The sequence below is a fragment of the Stegodyphus dumicola genome, chromosome 5 (genome assembly GCF_044657685.1).
Source record: "Stegodyphus dumicola isolate Sdum_Otavi_A_Nest chromosome 5, ASM4465768v1".
Taxonomy (NCBI): Eukaryota; Metazoa; Arthropoda; class Arachnida; order Araneae; family Eresidae; genus Stegodyphus; species Stegodyphus dumicola.
Window position 1 is genome coordinate 163,457,493 of NC_140772.1, and position 13,271 is coordinate 163,470,763.

At 31.5% G+C, this 13,271-nt stretch overlaps 1 long non-coding RNA gene across 8 annotated transcripts in view; it reads right to left on the reverse strand.

The window, feature by feature from the left end:
- LOC118200538 (uncharacterized) overlaps positions 1-11,605 on the reverse strand; it is a 75,619-nt gene extending 64,014 nt beyond the window's left edge. Inside the window, exon 1 of one of the 8 annotated variants that reach the window (XR_004760100.2) lies at positions 11,453-11,605. This is a non-coding gene — a long non-coding RNA (uncharacterized LOC118200538). The other 7 variants (XR_015041323.1, XR_015041322.1, XR_015041320.1 and 4 more) reach the window with 7 other exon arrangements.
- Positions 11,606-13,271: the final 1,666 nt, after the last annotated feature.

Here is a 13,271-nt window from a genome sequence, read left to right on the forward strand (position 1 = left end):
ATCTAGTTGATTTTGTTTACAGTCCCTTTTAAAGAAGAAAGTAAATTCCAAGTTATAATTAAAAATTAAAATCAAATTTATATACAAACATGCTTGTTCAAAATATATTATAAATTTAAACTATTGTTTGTTTTGATTAGGTCATTAAAAGTTGATGACTCTTGCCAACATGATTGTTGCAAACATATAAATCACCATCAGTATTTTACAGAATTTTTTTTTCTGGCATTCTTTTAGAACATATAATCAAATGACCTGATTTTACCTTTTGGAAAATACCACCCCATTATATGTCTGTATGGCATTTATGACCACATAAAGTATTTTTCAAAAGTAAACTGAATATTTGGGTATACCAGTTTCACATTGAAGCATGTACAATTTCATGTAGTTCTTGTAGCTTAATTACAATGAATTTACTCTTGTGCATTACAAACAAACATTAAAATACATTCAAAGGATAACATTCATAGATAAAATTACTTTTACACTCTGCTCAAAATTGAAAACACACAAACATAACAATAGTAAACTTAAAAGTGTTACAGCTCTGGTGACTCTTCAAAGCACAAAACATCTGAAGCACTGGTCTTAGGGACATTCACAGCATTTTGAAAAACTCAAATACGTGTAGTTTCCTTTCATACGACTAAAAGGATTTCAAGTACATATCAGTGCCCTTACCCACACACCTTCAAACAAGCATTTTCATATATTCTTTTGGTTGATCTTTACATTACGGTAACTGGTAGTTTGGCGACATTTTGGAGGCGATAAAGGTTACTACCTGGGACTTTGGTAATAATGTGAGCAGTACTGAGTTCCGATTACGCATTATTTTGTGTGGGGAAAATGAGAGATCATGGGATATGTCATGTGATATTAATGGACGAATTACGGTTCTTTAATCGGAAAAGGGGGGAAATCGGGAAAAAATCTGGAAATTTTGTATTTGGCTTTATTCTGTGTTGTGTGAAATAGTGTTTGTGAATTTTTGGATCCCATGGCCGTAAGTAAAGTGAATTCGAAATGGGTATTTAGTGGTATTGAAAAGGATAGTAAGAAATGTTTTTTAAGGTTGTGTGAGAGAGAAATAAACATGTTTTATTATGTTATTTATTTTACCTGGTATCTTGCTTTGAAAGATAAGTATGATTTTAAAGATTCTGAAAGAGAATGAAGAAAAGTGTATCCGCCACGTAGTGAAGATTCTGAAGGAGATTAGGTAAGTTAGTATTTTTAATTATTTTTATGCATTGTTGGAAATGTAAGGTGGAAAGGAATTTGGTATTATTGGGAAAATTGTTATTAGCAATGATTTAGTTTAAAGTAATTAGGATTGTAAGGTAATTTTTATTAATTGAATGTATGTGCTCATGTATATTTTAAGTGGTGTTTTTGAATTTAACTATATTTTAATGAAATGATAGTTATTTTGTGAATTTTATACTTGTAGGAATTTGGTGTATGTTTAAGTTGAAATAAATGTGCATGGAAATAATTTAAATATTTGATAATAAATATTTGTAATGCTTCATGTATGAATTCGTTGGTGACGTGTATAATGTAATAGATGATTTAGAGGTAAAAGTTTTTCGATATTTTATTTATTTTATATGTGGAAATGTTCATATTTGTAAAGGGTAAATACTTTTTCGCGATCATGTAATTTCATATATGTTCTTTTTACCGAGTTTAAAGATTGAGAAAATTGTCATGTATTTTCGTGAAATTTTTTTAATTTATGAGATAAAAGCAGTGTACATGGATATAGTGAAGAGTGTGCGCAATGCCATTTTTGTGCAATTCTGGGATGTTTTTTTAAGTAAAAATAAGTCGACGTGTACATGGTTCAGTGATATTTTAATGAAATGATAGTTATTTTGTGAATTTTATGCTTGTAGGAATTTGGTTTACGTTTAAGTTGAAATAAACGTGCATGGAAATAATTTAAATATTTGATACTAAATATTTGTAATGCTTCATGTATGAATTCGTTGGTGACGTGTATAATGTAATAGATGATTTAGAGGTAAAAGTTTTTGGATATTTTATTTATTTTATATGTGGAAATGTTCATATTTGTAAAGGGTAAATACTTTTTCGCGATCAGGTAATTTCATATATGTTCTTTTTACCGGGTTTAAAGATTGAGAAAATTGTCATGTATTTTCGCGAAATTTTTCTAATTTATGAGAAAAAAGCAGTGTACATGGATATAGTGAAGAGTGTGCGCAATGCCATTTTTGTGCAATTCTGGGATTTTTTTTAAGTAAAAATAAGTCGGCGTGTACATGGTTTATGTGTATGTGTTATTTTGAAAAACGCGTAAGGTGTATGGTATTGTGCACTTTTTCCGAATTTTGCAGTGAATATTTGTCATGATTAAGCAGTTTTGTTTGATAAAGTTTCTAGCATAAGTGTAATTCGGCTAGTAGATTGTTGGAAGAAGTGTTCAGTAGATAAGAAGAAAAGAAACATGTCTTTACTTCGTGAAGACAAAATGGCGGCGAGGAAAAAAAAAATAGAGGGTTGCTGTAGGGGAGTTGGTCGCCAAATTTTCGCCAAAAAATCACCAAGTTACCGTAATGTAAAGATCAACCATTTTTTTTTTTTTTTTTGAATATGATGCAGCAAACGCCCAACTGTCTGGCATTCAACTAACCGGAAAGTTCAAATAATTAGAATGTTTGAAAACTTTAGAAAAAAATTTTTAAACAAATAATTACGAAAATTAAAGATTTTGTAAAAGCTAACACGTAAAGCTTAAATGTGTGTTAATGTATAGGACTACTGCTCAGATCAAACTAAAACTTTGGTTGATCTTTACATTATGGTAACTTGGCGATTTTTTGGCGACCAAGTCTCCTACAGCAACCCTCTATTTTCTTTTTCCCACCGCCATTTTGTCTTCACGAAGTAAAGACATGTTTCTTTTCTTTTTATCTACTGAACACTTCTTCCAACAATCTACTAGCCGAATTACACTTATGCTAGAAATTTTATCTAACAAAACTGCTTAATCATGACAAATATTCACTGCAAAATTGGGAAAAAGTGCACAATACCATACTCCTTATGCGTTTTTCAAAATAACACATACACATAAACCATGTACACGTCGACTTATTTTTACTTAAAAAAACATCCCAGAATTGCACAAAAATGGCATTGCGCACACTGTTCGCTATATCCATGTACACTACTTTTTTCTCATAAATTAGAAAAATTTCACAAAAATACATGACAATTTTTTGAATCTTTAAACCCGGTAAAAAGAACATATATGAAATTACCTGATCGCGAAAAAGTATATACCCTTTCCAAATATGAACATTTCCACGTATAAAATAAATAAAATATCCAAAAACTTTTACCTCTCAATTATCTATTATATTATAAACGTCACCAACGAATTCATACCGCAAACATTGCAAATACTTAGTGTCAAATATTTAAATTATTTCTATGCACGTTTACTTCAACTTAAACGTATACCAAATTCCTACAAACATAAAATTCACAAAATAACTATCATTTAATTAAAATATCACTAAACCATGTACACGTCGACTTACTTTTACTTAAAAAAACATCCCAGAATTGCACAAAAATGGCATTGCGCACACTCTTCACTATATCCATGTACACTGCTTTTTTCTCATAAATTAGAAAAATTTCGCGAAAATACATGACAATTTTTTGAATCTTTAAACCCAGTAAAAAGAACATATATGAAATTACCTGATCGCGAAAAAGTATATACCCTTTCCAAATATGAACATTCCCCATATAAAATAAATAAAATATCCAAAAACGTTTACCTCTACATTATCTATTATATTACAAACGTCACTAACTAATTTATACCACAAACATTACAAATGGTTACAAATACTTAGTGTCAAATATTTAAATTATTTCCATGCACGTTTACTCAAATTACTTTACTTCCTTACATTTAGAACAATGCATAAAAATAATATCCTCAAATAATTAAAAATACTAATTTACTTAATCTTCTTCAGAATCTTGATTACGTGTCCGATAAACTTTTCTTATTTCTGTTTCAGGATCTTTAAAATCATACTTATAGTTCACAGCAAGGTACCAGGTAAAATAAATAACTTAATAAAACATCTTTACTTCTATCTCGCACAACCTTAAAGAAACACTTATTACTACCCCTTTCAATCCCACTAAATACCCATTTCGAATTCACTTTAGTTAGGGCCATGGGATCCAAAAATTAACGAACACTGTTTCACACAACACAGAATAAAGTCAAATACAAAATTTCCAGATTTTTTCATGATTTCCCCCCTTTTCCAATTAAAGAACCGTAATTCGTCCATTAATATCACATGACATATCCCATGACCTCTCATTTCCGTCACACAAAATAATGCGTAATCAGAACTGAGTACTGCTCACATTATTACCAAAGTCCCAGGTAGTAACCTTTATCGCCTCCAAAATGTCGCCAAACTACCAGTTACCATATTCTAAAGATCAGCCAAAACTTTCACTGAACACTGTGATTTAGTGCCAATTATAAACATGCATGATGTCTATCACTGTGGCATAGCTAGAGCTTTTGCTGCCTGGGCCAATCTCTCAATTTACCCCCAGGTTCTTGAATTTGCCACCTCTTTTGATATACAAACAATTAAAAAAATATCAAAAGAATATACAGTCAAAAGTCTTTAATCCAGACTCGTCGGGACTTCGGCGATTCCGGATTATCGATTTTTTCGGATTATAGATCATCAGTTTAAATCTGGCAAGATGGCATGCAGAAATTATAAAATTAAAAATATGAAACCGTAATTTATAAAATAATGAGCAATTATGATCTAAAGGGTATCAAAATTTACAAAAAAAGAAGCTTAATATTTATTTGTTTAATTTATTAAACATTTCTTTCAACGCGCGCATGCGTACCTTACGCATAGCCGAAATTAGAAAATTGCAACCAGAAAATTATTTGATTTGTATTCGTGATATTTATAATGACGAGGAATTTGATTTAAATCATATCAAAGACGGAGTACATCAAGATTAACTACTACATTTAATAAGGAATTATGAGCCGAATAAAATAAAAACATCTGCTCTGAAGATAACGATAGTGGTGACAGATCAACTTCCAGTTCATTGCGCGTCACGACGTCCCCCCCCCACACGCAGAGCAGCGTGAAATTGATAAACAGATTTCGGAACGGTTAGATAAACAAAGGATATACCTTTATCCATTTTTTGTAGCAATTCATTTTTTGTTTGATGGACATCGAATCATACTTTCGTTTTCTAGATCTTTTGGGAGCTCCAGCGTCGGAAATTCTATTTGACATAATCGAAAGTTCAAGCTTACTTTTATAAAATTGCTCTTACAGTCTGCAAAAAATAATAAGCCGGATCCAATTTGAAGATTAAGGAACAACGCAATCATCAACATTAACTGAAATAGATAATTAGATAATTTTAGCTTATGCCATCCGACGCGAAAACGTATTCTGCACTTGCGCAGACGCAGTCATAAATGTCTTGCGCGGACACGTAAAACGCCTATGAGCATGCATCAACGCAGCGCATACGCAGAAAGATTTTAGCTTTGAGGTCCAGATTATAGATCATTCCGGATTATGGGTGTCCGAATTAACGACTTTTGACTGTATAGAGAAATTAATTCAAACTCTACATTCATTTTTGAGAAAAAATCTTTAATTTCATCATTTTAAAATTACACTGGTTATCATAAATTAAGGAAAAATCACAAAAATAGCGATAACTCCTTAAAAAATAAGCCAAACCATGTAAAATTTGAATATATTGCCAAGTAAGAGTAACTGAGTAAAACTGCGATATGCAAATTAGTGACGCTGCTTTCGGAATAAGTCATCTGCAAGGAGCATAAAAGTCTATGTTTGAGAGCAAGCCCACATATTTCACTGTGACAGTGACATCAGAAATCTGACATAGCCAATTCGTAACAATGACCTCCAGGTATCATTTGCCTGCAGAACTGTGATGGAGAGCCATTGGGAGACTAAAGGCAGGACAAAGTAAAACAGAAGAGGCCAGATGGCTAAATTTGAGTCCTTCTGTGGTTCATAGACTTTGGAGGCAATTTCAAATCACAGATTCGGGATCTAGAAGATTCAGCCAAGGACGGGCAACTGCTACGACGAGCGGCCAATGACCGATATTTGACATTATGTGCATGCAGGAATAGAACTGCTACTCCGACTGTTCTTAAAGCCTCCCTTGCTGCAGCCACCAGAAGGTTCGTCTCAACGTCAACTGTGCGTAGAAGGCTTCACGAAGGTGGTCTGTATGTGAGGCGACCAGCCATTTTTGTGCTGCTCACGTTATGCCATAAGAGGGAACGTTTTCAGTAGCACGACACGATGTCCACTGGATGCCTGATCAATGGAAGTCGGTTCTCTTTACGGATGAGTCCAGGTTTAGTCTAGAAAGCGACAGCAGGCACTATTTGATATGGAGAGAACCTAGAACCCGTTATCATCCGTCAAACATGCGTGAAAGAGATGCATACAGAAGGGGCAGTGTGTGTGTTTGGGGTGGCATCTCTTTGGGTGGAAGCACAGACCTCCATGTCTTTCCAAGGGAAACCGTGAATGCTCAGATTTATAGAGATGACATCCTTGATGTTTATGTGTGCCCATATGCTGGGGCGATAGGTGATGCTTTCCTGTTACAGGACGACAATGCAAGACCATACAGGGCTCGCATCGTAGATGATTATCTTCAACAGGAAACAATTATGCGCATGGAGTGGCCAGCTCGTTTCCCGGACTTGAATCCTATCGAGCATGTTTGGGATGCTTTATTGACACATCTAGCTGCTCTCAATCCACCCCCTCAAACTCTTAGCGTGCTTGCAACTGCTTTGAAAGAGCAATGGCTCTCGCTTCCTATAGAACTGATAGACCGCATAATTGAAAGCATCACACATCGCTGTATGTGCTGTATTGCTTCTAGAGGCGATCATATTCCATATTGAGGGTACTTTTCCTATAGCAAAGTGACACCTTTGATTTGTTCATTTTATACATGTGCCAATTTCTATACTAATATATTTGTCTGGTAATTTCTTTTTATGTTATTTGATACCTTACTATGTGTTGTATATTGTGGGTAAATTTCATTAAATTCTACATATAACTTTTTCAGTAATTGTGATTTTTCCTTAAACCTGAGGTTATGATAACCAGTATATATTATTTTGCTTGTTTCTCTGTTTGCCAAAACCACCAATGGCATTGTAGAGGCCTACTTGATTGTTCTAGTTGTTATTACATAGACAGCAAAGGACAATTTCTTAAATGTAAAATGTACATTTATAATTCTTATATACTTCTTAAATGATTTTTATTTAGAAAACAGTTCTCACAACCAGCAACACTTACAGCAATTAAGAGGAAAGTTTGCACTAATATTACAACATCTGGGACTTTGTTCTGGAGGCTGCATTTTAGAATAAAATGCAAAATTTCCAAAGACTACCCTTTCATGCTCCTGTTCTGATTTTCCTAGTAATAACGGAAACAAAAATCTCAAATATTTCTTTCTTAACAAGGAATTCTTCCTTATTGACACCATGATCATAATTTAGTCAATATCGTAATTTGCATTGAAAAGTTGCGATTGAAGTAAAAAAAGATATAACAAGAGTACTTAGCTATTAAAATAACATGGTAATTTCTTTTAATACTTTACTGTGAGAAAAAATATGTTTCATTTAATTCCATATGGCAGTTTAGAATCTAATTATTCTTCATCTGCCTCAACAATCCATCTGACTAACCCCTATAAAATAATGTTTTGTACAAAAACATTGCCCTTAAAAATGTACCACCTGTAGTGGACCACCCAGTGTCACAAAACAATCATAAGAACTCCGGCTTGATTTGTAAACCTGGTTAATTCTTGATAAGCTGGTTTAGTTTTTTAAGAATACAAGTTATTAGCTATTTGTTTGTTTTCCCCAGTTTTTTGAAATAAATAAATAAATGAGTAAGTAAATAAAATAAAACAAATAAAAATGAAAATAAAATTTAAAAAATAAAAATTTGGATTATGCCCTAAATGTACGATATTTTTAAGTTTAATCCTCTGATCGCCATGGCTGGCTTTATCCAGTCACGAGATTTTTTGTCACTTGGTATATATTAGCTTACAATTTACGATATTCTGCTTTCCTACTTTCTTTAATAATATAAATGTAAGTTTATGAAAATAGAGCCTAAAGTAAGTAAATGTACAAATTTAGCCAATAAAGGCTCTTTAAATGCAGGTCTTCATGACATATCCAAAAACCTGAGACAAATGAATTATAATAACAAACTTAATATTAAAATGACATTTTACATTTACGATTTATAATTTTAATATGCAATTTCCAGTTTTTTATTAATAAGACATTTAACTGAACAACCTCACTTATTCACACTTTTACAATTAAGCTCTTCTTTTGGCTTAAGATGGTATTTCATATGGCTTAATATAATTTATCATTTATTCAGTGAATTTCTGGAAATCCTCAGAAGATACTAAGATCAGTTTTATGTACATTAATGGTAACTGTTCCATCGGCAATACTATACCATATTTCTCCTAATAACTCAACAGTATTTTAACTGAAGACATTATATCTACAGTAACTCAGAACAAAAATCCAATGAAAAGAACATCCAGTTTACCTAACTTGATTTTTGATTAATTCAGAAAATGGCCAAAGCTTCTTTCTGAACATAAAATTTAAATACTAGTATTTTCATTCCTACAAAACACTCATTTCAGAGATTTCTGCAACTAAGATACCTAATGCTGTGAGCAACAGCTGCCAACTTTAAATTACATTTGATGAATATCAAAACGTAATTACACATTTCATTTTTACATTATCATGCATTTTAATTATTAAAATACATTTGCTAATCTAATGAAAATGCTAATCAAAATGATCTAAAATATCCATTTCCATATATACACATTCCAATTTAGTTGCAGCTAATTCAAAATTGCTATAGAAATGTACCATTATATTAAATCTTGATATTACTAAAATTTTGAAAGGAACTATAAATTTAAACCTATTTCAACTTCACGATGACTTCTCTGCGAAGAGTCAAAAGATATCTAAATCAATCTCTCTCCATATAAGTATATGTATATAAACATAAGTAAGTATATATATAAACATAAAGAAAGAAATTTAGAACTAATATTTCACAAAGACTAAAAATTGAAATTCATAATTAATAAATTTCAAATAATTTTACAAATGCAACAAAGAATTTAAAAAAATGTTAAAACCAAAACTTTTCAAAGAAAGAAAACCTCATTAAAAAATTAATGAAATTTAAAGAAAAATGAACAAAAACAGAAGAGGAATCCAATTAACTCCAGTGCTACTGCGTCAGGGAGGAAGGAACATTGAAATTAATTGAAATCTGTCTTTTATTTGAAAAGTTTTGGTTTTAACATTTTTTTAATTCTTTGTTGCATTTATCAGATTATTTGAAACTTATTAATTATGAATTTCAGTTTTTAGTCTGTGAACTATTAGTTCTAAATTTCTTACTTTATGTCTTTAATGATAATTTTTCTGCAGTTTAATGCGTGAAAATACAAGACATGTTTACATTTTACTTTCAAAAGTATTGTTTTGTACATATTTATATATATATATATACACACACACAAGGTATACACAAAGTCTTTGATGCATTCAAGTTATTAATAAATCAGAAACTACTGAAGCTACAAATAAACTGATAGCGGCACAGCTTTAGTATTAGTCCTTTTTGCGAGAAATTTGTTTGGCGACATTTTGGAGCGATAAATGTAAAAGTATGATAACCTCGGTAACCCTAAATACTGAGCTGAAAAACATGCGGCCATTTCTGTCGATGTAACTTTAACGAATTTGGTAGGTATCAGAGCTTTGATGGCAGGAGGGATAAATTGCATGTTTTTCTTAAAGTTATGTTTGTGTTAAGAAAGCACAACATTTAAAATATTTTTTAAAAAGCTAAAATTTGATAGTTAAAACTGATGCTTTTAATATTATATCACATTTTTCATTTCATTTCAAAAAAACACATTTTTCAGTAGCATGAGGTAAACTCTTTGTTTCCTTTGCTAAGGAGATCAAAATTACCCTGGTCTAAAAATACTTTTCTTACCTCATATTAGAACTATAGGGATGTGTAATTGCATGAATTCATAGGTTCAAATCAGGACCAAAATTAGAGAGATAAAGTTTCTTTCTAGATCACAAGTAAGTCTATAGATAACATTATCAGGGTAAATTTACACCAACTAAAGAAAATGACAACGCCACAGAAAAAAGCTTAAGCTGTGCTCTGGTTTCTGCAAACAGAATTGGGACACAATTGCAGAGAAACTTCAGAACTTGTTGGCAGAAAGATTCTTCTTCTAAACACAGCATCCTTCATGGGAAACAACTTACATGATTTTTTCTCTAAGGGTACGTGAAAGACACTAGTTTATAAGACAAGAGATGACTGTTGATAACCTAAAAGCCAGCGCCAAGGGTGTGGGCTCTGCTAGGATCCAACCCAAAGTTAGTTAAAAAAATAGCTAGCTTTCGATTAGATTGATTTCGATTCGTTTGGAAAATTTATGGGCTAAAGTGCAGAATCGCCCACTTATTTGTTTGGCAATTTTTACAAGAGTAAGAAGAATTGGATTTTTGTCAATTTTCTTTGACTTTTTAAGTGAAAATAGGTCGATGTGAACGTGTATAAAGTCAAGGCAATGCACAATGCCATTTTTGTGCAATTCTGGGATGTTTTTTTAAGTGAAAATAGATCGATGTGCACATAGATACCGAGTATGTGCAATTCATAAAAACGCGCAGAGCAGTGGGCAATCCTGCACTTTCCCCAATTTATGTCCGGCAATTTATTTAAAAAAGAAAACCTCTTATAATTTAACTCACGGTACTTTAAAAAAAAGCATTTAAATATTGATAGTATGAATTAAGCAATAAATATTAAGTTTTTACTTTTTTATTTTTTGCAATACAAGTTATATAACAAAAAATTATACAGGGAAGATGGGATGAATTACGGTTAATTTTGCATTGCATTTAAGTGAAACAATTTTCAAATCATCAAAGACGAAAAGAAAATAAATACTGTCATAATATTAGTTAGTCTCAGCATAAACAGTGTTGCAATAAGTTACCACAATGTAGTCACACGTTTAAGATTTAGGATACAGTTTTGTAATTTAAATACATTCCTCATCTGACAACAGTTAAGGATATGACAAAACAATTGCGGGAGTTTCTTAAAACATTATCAAATAAAGAACTATAGAGGACTACGCAAAAATAAATTCATATGTCAGGGATATAATTCTTAACTCAATACAGTTACTTCTCTTTCTTCCTTACAAGTGAAACGTATTCATGTAGAAAAATCCAAATTTAAACTATAATGAACATTTTTGTTTTTCTTTTTTTCAAAACAGCTTATACAATCACAAATTTCACCAGATTTTATTTAAACCGCACTTAAATCCCACTCGTTGCTAAATGTAAATTCAATTGTTGCCAACAATCATGTTAGAAAATATGTCTGAAAAACAATCTTTGTTTCGATCTAAAGGCCCGTCTACACGTCTCGTCCGACTTAGGACAATCGATCGAATTGGATGTCGGAAAACCAGACGGAAGTGTGAGTCTGACCCCTTCAAGGCAAGGAGGTTAGAATAGAAGGAGGGAGGGTTCGCAGTTTCCTCCACTATCAGGGAATGAAACTTCACCGAACAAGCAGCGTCCATATTTGTAACTTCAAAATATTGCATTACGGCAGTGAAACGTACGTGTTTTTAAGCTGTTCCGTGCATGTATTTTCCACTAAAAATATGTAAAATTTATAATGAAATGCTTCGCTATTGTTAGTTTTTTGTTTTAAAGTTATAAAGATGATATCCGTAATTTACTACGTACAGAACATCATTAAGAAATACTTCGAAATCTAAATGCATGTGCATAACATTAAAACCTTTAAAAATAATGTTTCTGCATATTTCAAGAATTTGTTTAGGTTTTATTAGCAACCTGTTGGGTGTACTTTCCAATTTTTCCTTTAAGAAGTGATATTTCTGATTTATTCCCAATATTGTAATTTATTAAAGAATCATTTAAAATAATTTTAACCTGAAATTAATAGCAGATAATTTTCTAAAAAAATAGTCACAAGTTGCATTTTTTTAAATGAAAGTTTAAATAGATTCTTTTCACAACCAACAACCTTATAACAACAAGAAAATAAATATTAATAAAATAAAACAGATTTATGTGAATTCAGTGATTTCAGTTTATGCGCGTTTCATATTTATGAATCTCAAAGAAATTGCCTTGAATTAAGCTGAATTACAGAAATATACCTATACCTATATTTTTGGATACATCTTTCCCACATGTTCAGTTGTGTAAATATTTTACTTACTTTTATCGCTATACTTCCCACAAATTTGTAAATTTATGCAAAAAACATTTTTTTTTTAACAACAGAAAAGTTAGTTTATCTTGATCAAATGCACAAATTATATTCCTAACAGTTCACAAAACTTAAAAATTAATAATAATTAATACATAAAGAAAAGCATTACTTTGTTTAATACCTTTACAATTCATAAAAATAGTAACAATTGGTGTCTTACTTTTCATGAAAATTATCAAACGAATTACCTAAAACGTTCAAATTATACAGTTTAAATTCTAGCATACATCATTGTATGTTAAGGAACAAAGATGCCAGCTATAAACAGAAACATTAAAATGTATTTAACATATTTTGATTATTATTAAGTCCTTTTTTTCACATCTGGAAAGAAAACAACATGACATTGTGATATTTTTTACCTAACTTATCAAATTACATAAAAAAAAAGAAAATCAATACTTACGCGGGAAAAGTAATCTCAGGAATCTTTTTCGAAAATCTGTTTGTGCATTCATATACAACAGAAGCTGACATGCTTCAAAAAGAAAAGAAGAAAAAATATTGTAATTACGGACTTCCTTGCACAAGTCACAGCGATAACAGTAACATGGCCGCCAAGCTTCACCTTTTGAGTTGAAGCTTCCCTCCTTATATTCTAACTTCCTTGCTTCAAGGGCCATTTACAAACAAGCGTCTAGCCCTTAGTTTCCTCCTGGTTCCTCCCTGAACATCTGCGCAGATTATTGCGCATGTCGTCATTTC